General features: G+C 42.7%; 1 pseudogene across 1 annotated transcript; it reads right to left on the bottom strand.

Annotated features, from left to right (window-relative positions):
- Nucleotides 1–5,197: 5,197 nt before the first annotated feature.
- Nucleotides 5,198–6,056, bottom strand: LOC113915893 (annotated as a pseudogene). Its single transcript, XR_003517833.2, has one exon. The product of XR_003517833.2 is annotated as an ER membrane protein complex subunit 3-like (transcript).
- Between the last annotated feature and the right edge of the window lie 238 nt (nucleotides 6,057–6,294).

Raw genomic sequence — 6,294 nt, 5'->3', positions numbered from 1 at the left:
TGAGACCTGATTTGTGACCTAGGATGTGATCAATTCTGGAGAATGTTCCATGGGCACTAGAGAAGAATGTGTATTCCGTTGCTTTGGGATGGAATGTTCTGAATATGTCTGTGAAGTCCATTTGGTCCAGTGTGTCATTTAAAGTCTTTATTTCCTTTTTGATCTTTTGCTTAGATGATCTGTCCATTTTAGTGAAGGGGGTGTTAACGTTCCCCACTATTATTGTATTGTTGTCAATGTGTTTCTTTGCTTTTGTTATTAATTGCCTTATATAATTGGCTTCTGCCATGTTAGGGGCATAGATATTTACAATTGTTAGATCTTCTTGTTGGGTGACCCTTTAAGTAGAATATAGTGTCCTTCTTCATCTCTCATTACAGTCTTTGTTTTAAAATCTAATTTGTGTGATATAAGGATTGCCACCCCAGCTTTCTTTTGGTGTCCATTAGCATGGTAAATGTTTTCCACCCCCTCACTTTCAATCTGGGGGTGTCTTTGGGTCTAAAATGAGTCTCTTGCAGACAGCATATGGATGGGTCTTGTTTTTTAATCCAATCTGATAGCCTGTGTCTTTTGATTGGGGCATTTAGCCCATTTACATTCAGGGTAACTATTGAAAGGTATGAATTTAGTGCCATTGTATTGCCTGTAAGGTGACTGTTACTGTATATTGTCTGTGTTCCTTTCTGATCTATGCTGCTTTTAGGCTCTCTCTTTGCTTAAAGGACCCCTTTCAATATTTCTTGGAGGGCTGGTTTCGTGTTTTCAAATTCCTTTAGTTTTTGTTTGTCCTGGAACCTTTTTATCTCTCCTTCAATTCTCAATGAGAGCCTAGCTGGATATAGTATTCTTGACTGCATATTTTTCTCGTTTAGTGCTCTGAAGATATCATGCCAGTCGTTTCTGGCCGGTCAGGTCTCTGTGGATAGGTCTGTTGCCAATCTAATATTTCTACCATTGTAGGTTACATATCTCTTCTCCCCTGCTGCTTTCAGGATTTTCTCTTTGTCTGTGAGACTCGTAAGTTTTACTATTAGATGTCGGAGTGTTGACCTATTTTTATTGATTTTGAGAGGGGTTCTCTGTGCCTCCTGGATTTTGATACCTGTTTCCTTCCTCACATTAGGGAAGTTCTCTGCTATTATTTGCTCCAATATACCTTCTGCCCCTCTCTCTCCTTCTTCTTCTGGGATCCCAATTATTCTAATGTTGTTTCGTCTTACGGTATCGCTTATCTCTCGAATTCTGCCCTCATGATCCTGTAGTTGTTTCTCTCTCTTTTTCTCAGCCTCTTTATTTTCCATCATTTGGTCTTCTACATCGCTGATTATCTCTTCTGCCTCATTTATCCTAGCAGTCAGTGCCCCCATTTTTGATTGCACCTCATTAATAGCCTTTTTGATTTCAACTTGGTTAGATTTTAGTTCTTTTATTTCTCCAGAAAGGGTTTCTCTAATAACTTCCACGCTTTTTTTCAAGCCCAGCTAGTATCTTTAAAGTCATGATTCTGAACTCTAGGTCCGACATCGTACTAATGTCCGTATTGGGTAGGTCCCTGGCTGACGGTACTACCTCTTGTTCTTTTCGCTGAGGTGATTTTTTTCGTCTTGTCATTTTGTCCAGAGGAGAGTAGATGAATGAGAGAACAAAATGGTAACAGGTTAACAACGTCCCCAGCAAATATACTCTATACAAATCAGAAAAGACCTGAAACCAGGGGAAAAGAAAGGGAAAGAAAGAAAAAAGAAAGAGAAAAAAAAAAAGAAAAAAAAGAAAAAAAGAAAAACAAAAACAGAACAATACAAAAAAAACCAGAATATGATCAAATATGATCAGGCTAGTGCATAGATCAGTGCCACACACTAGATTTTGGGCGCATTTTGGTCTGTTAGAAAAAAATTGCTTCCTAAAATTTTAAAGGAAGGAAGACTTATATATGTACAAAATAAGGGTTGATACAATGAAGGGATGGAAGATGACTATAAAGATGAAAATTATAAAAGATTTTATAAAAGAAATTCATAAGAAGTTGTTTGAAAAAAGAAAGAAGATTTTAAAAAAAAAGGAAAAGAAAAGGGAGAGAATATGATCAGGCAGGAGACTAGAACAAAGCCATACACTAGTGATTTAGGGTATATTTTGATCTGTTAGAAGAAACTGTATCTCAAAATTTTAAAGAGAGAACAACTTATATATATATGCCAAAAATAAGGGTAACTACTATGAAGGGATAAAATATGACTCTAAAAATGAAAAATAAAAAATGTTTTTTTTAAAGAAGGGATTGATAAGATGTTGGTTGAAAAAGGGAAAAAGAAAAATTAAAAAAAAAACAGTTAAAAAATTAACTTTGAAAAACTAATGAATCATGGTAAAAAAGCCATGAATTCTATGTGCAGTATTCCCCTAGCGCTGGAGTTCTCCCGTTCTCCTTGATCAGTAAACTTGGTCTTGGCTTGCTGGCTGTTCCTGCTGATCTTCTGGGGCCTGTTGCCGTGGTTCCCAAATGTCTTTGCCGGAGGCGGAATTGCCCCACCCTTGTCGGTCCGGGCTAAGCAAGCTGCTCGGGTTTGCTCTCAGGAGCTTTTTTCCCTGCAAGGTCTGGTACAGCTGTGGAGGACCAGGGTGAAAATGGTGACCTCCCAATCTCCACCCGGAGGAGCTGAGAACTCGGGGCCCCACTCCTCAGTGCGCCCCCAGAGAAAAGCAGTCACTCCCGTCTCCCTGGTCTCTGGCTGCACTCCGTGCTCACCCAGCCTGAGACCGAGCATTTCTATCTCTGGCACCCGACCCCGTGTGGAGTCTCCAAACCCAGCAGATCCCTGTGGTGCGCTCCCGCACCGCTCCTCCCCAGGGAGGAAGGGGAGTCTCCCCGGCTCTGCCGCTTGTTGGTTCCCTGCTGGAGGAGCAGTGGCCCGACTGGGCCGCGGATCACAGTTTACGGCAACCCCGAGCTGAGAGCCCGCGCCTCGGCTCTGTCTCTGCAGCCGACTTCCCTGCTCCAATACCTGGGAGCCACACTCAGGCACCCCCAGTTTTTTCTGTGACCCCGAGGGTCCTGAGACCACACCGTCCCGCGAGGGTTCCACCCCCCGCTTAGCCACTGGAGCGACGTCCCTCAGCGGAGCCGACTTCTAAAAGTTCCGATTTTGTGCTCCGCGGCTCTATCACTTGCCAGAAGCGGCTGACGGAGGCCCCCCTCCCCCGCCGTCTATCCTCCCGAATATCGCCTCGGATTCACTTCTCCGCATGTCCTACCTTCCAGTAAGTGGTCGCATCTCTGTTCAGAGAGTTATTGCTACTCTCTTCTTTGATTTCCTGTTAAGTTCGTAGGTGTTCAGAATGGTTTGATCCCTATCCAGCTGAATTCCTGAGACCAGACGAAATCCAGGTCTCCTACTCCTCTGCCATCTTGCTCCGCCCCCCATCTCTCCCTTATTTTTAAAATGCAGTCTATGACATTCTTTCTTGATGGTAGGATGGAGAGATTACCCTTCTTCAAGGTTCCCAAATAATTAATACCATGGAATTGTTTGCATATAACCTGAACAAATCATCCAAATGGTTGAAGAGATTGTAAGGGTTTCAAAAAAAGAAATCTAAATAATAAAAAGTGTATATATAAAAAATTAGGTCAATGAGGTCAACGTGTGGACACCAAGAACAATAATGCTACCTTTGAGAGGGCCACATGGAGACTGTGAGGTGGTCAATTCTAGAGAGTGGCATTCACATCACAGTCTGCGGGATGGCACTCTTGTTGCTGAGTGGTGCACAACTTCCATGGCCATACAAGGCAGCCAAGTTGTCTTTTGTTTTGCTTATTGTGGCTGCAGGGGTTTCTTTGCCAAGTTTGCCTGTGTTTTTGGCCTTTCCTCCAGCTCTTACTTTTCCTGGAACATTGGCAATGGGATTGATTGGCAGCTGTGTTATCCTGCACTGTCTTTGGCTGTGTCCTTGACTCCCTATATTACCCCGAAAACTAACATTCATGTATCCACAGTCTTTGTCGGATGATTAGTAGGGATGTTTTTTCCTTTGTTACCTTTTGTTTGTTTGCTTCTTCCAGATACCAAAGTTTTTCCCTGCTTATGACTTGTTGCTTTAAAGAGAATCACATTTTGTCTTTGTGTCCTTATTAGAGTGGCTATATCACATATTGTCCAATCAGGGATACTTTAAGATATATTATATGGTCATCCTAATACAAGGATGATATTGATAATGAAACTGGAATAACAGGTATAAACTGGGACTGTGCTGGGCACTCTGGGGTGTCAGATCACCTATCCTTCTCTTTCTCTAAGCTGATATGCAATAGGCTCACACCTTTAAGGGAGAAGATATGTTGGGAATATTTACATTCAGTAAACGAGTAGCCATTGTCCTAATGTCCCTGAATGCACCTCACTTCATGGCACTTCTTCCAAGACTCTCCAGACCTCCCTACCCTTTAGCATCTAAACTGCTAACCCTTGGTGTGGCTGGAGGCCTCTACCCTGTCCCAGGCCTAAGGTTGGCATCTGCTGTAATAGGAGCTGTGCCATATCACTTGCTCAATGCTTCTTAATATTACCCCAGCCTTTCCCCTATCCATCTACAAAGTCCCTTTTTCTTTTACTTACTCTGTCATTCTATCAGAGTGTAGTTCCAATACTGCAAAGATACCCAAGCTTCAGTTTTCTGTTTCATCCCTACATAGAGTTGTGTTACATTCAGTTTTGCAGACGTTAGTTATATACATGTCAAAAATAACAAGATATCTTTTCTGGCTCAAGGAGAGAAAGATATTTGCTTTTGTTATCAGCTTCATAGAACCGCATTGTGATTATGGTTACTTTAAGCAAATGGCTTTGAAAGAAGAGCTCTGTCTCTCATCATAATAACAGCATTATAGAAAGATTGTTTCTGTCTGTGAACTGCCTCCTCTGACTGGAATGTGCGGAAGGTGACTGGTCTCCATGAGTAAGATTAGAAAAACTAAAGAAGAGTATCAAAGAGCATTATGACTTTAAAAAGAGGTAGAAAATATTTGTGTCTTTTGCTTAAAAATCACAAGGCAAGTATTTCAGATTACTGGGTCAAATTAAGACATTTCAAGAAGCAGTAGAAAAAAATTTTAAATTTTGTGATTGGTGAAACAAATTCTTTTTTTTTTTTTTATGCATCTTCCTTTTTATTCTGAGAAGCTTCCAGCTCAAACCAAAGTTACAAAGTTAACCACTACTCTGAGTTCCTGACACAGCAAATCCCTGCGTGGTCTTAAAAAAATAGAGGTCTGTAATTCCTTCTTGAACACACCTTCGAAGTGGAGGTCTTTGGCCATGAGCTCCTCTTCGACATCATCCAGTGCCCACTGGTGATCCATCAGCTCCAAAGCTTCCCACTCTGTCTTGAAAGCTTTGTTGGTGTCTGCAGGCATGGCCATGGCTGCTCCCGTCATCTGCTCCTGCATCATCCGTGACTGGTCAGCGGCATTATCTTGGCCCAGAATCAGGGAGTAAATGCTTCGAAGCCCAAAAACATTGAGGAAGTACCCGGATGCAGAACTCACCCAGGATGCATCTAATGTGAGTAGTTCAATTCCCTGTTGCAGCATAGGCTTAAAACGGAGAGTCAGTGGAAATGGGACCTTGGTTGTGACAAAGCCTGAGAAAGTCATGTTGATCCAACCACCAATAAGAATCATAGGGAGCACATTTGTTACATTGCCTTTCATCATGTCTGTGAGCATGGTGGGATCAGTCATAGAAGGAGGCACTACCTTCCTTTTAGTTTTTTTGAAAAATCCATCCTCTGGGTTGTTGAAGTAATATTTTCACATCAAGAAAGACTGTTTGGGAATGTATTTTCCATTTTCCCTGAGGACTCTGCTCCGAATTAGGACTTGACTGTCGGAGACTTGTTCCTGGGTGAGCTTCTTGTCGCTCTGCAGCAGGATGGACACGTAGTGGCGGATCATGCCCACAAAGAAGGTGATGATAACGATGGGTAGGACCACCCAAAGGTGGATGTTAGAGTGGAGCAGCAGCTCCGGCCCCGCCATCTTCACAGAGAGCCGGCTCCCATCCGCTGTAGTCGGGTTTCTCTTCCCCCCGGGGTGTGAAAGCCCCTCTATGATTTCGCCTATGAGCCTTGTCACGCCTCTCAGTCTAGCTGGCCCGGGGCCCTACTCCAGCTTTGGCTCTCGGCAAATTCTCCCTTTTTTGAGAGCACCAAATAAAAAACCAGGATGATGTTTCCCCTCCCATATAGCAACTGTGAATTGAAGGGTGAACTCTGGATTAAGAGCCA

This window comes from Zalophus californianus, chromosome 1 (assembly GCF_009762305.2).
Source record: "Zalophus californianus isolate mZalCal1 chromosome 1, mZalCal1.pri.v2, whole genome shotgun sequence".
NCBI classification, from domain to species: Eukaryota; Metazoa; Chordata; class Mammalia; order Carnivora; family Otariidae; genus Zalophus; species Zalophus californianus.
This window is presented reverse-complemented; position numbering and strand designations above follow the sequence as displayed.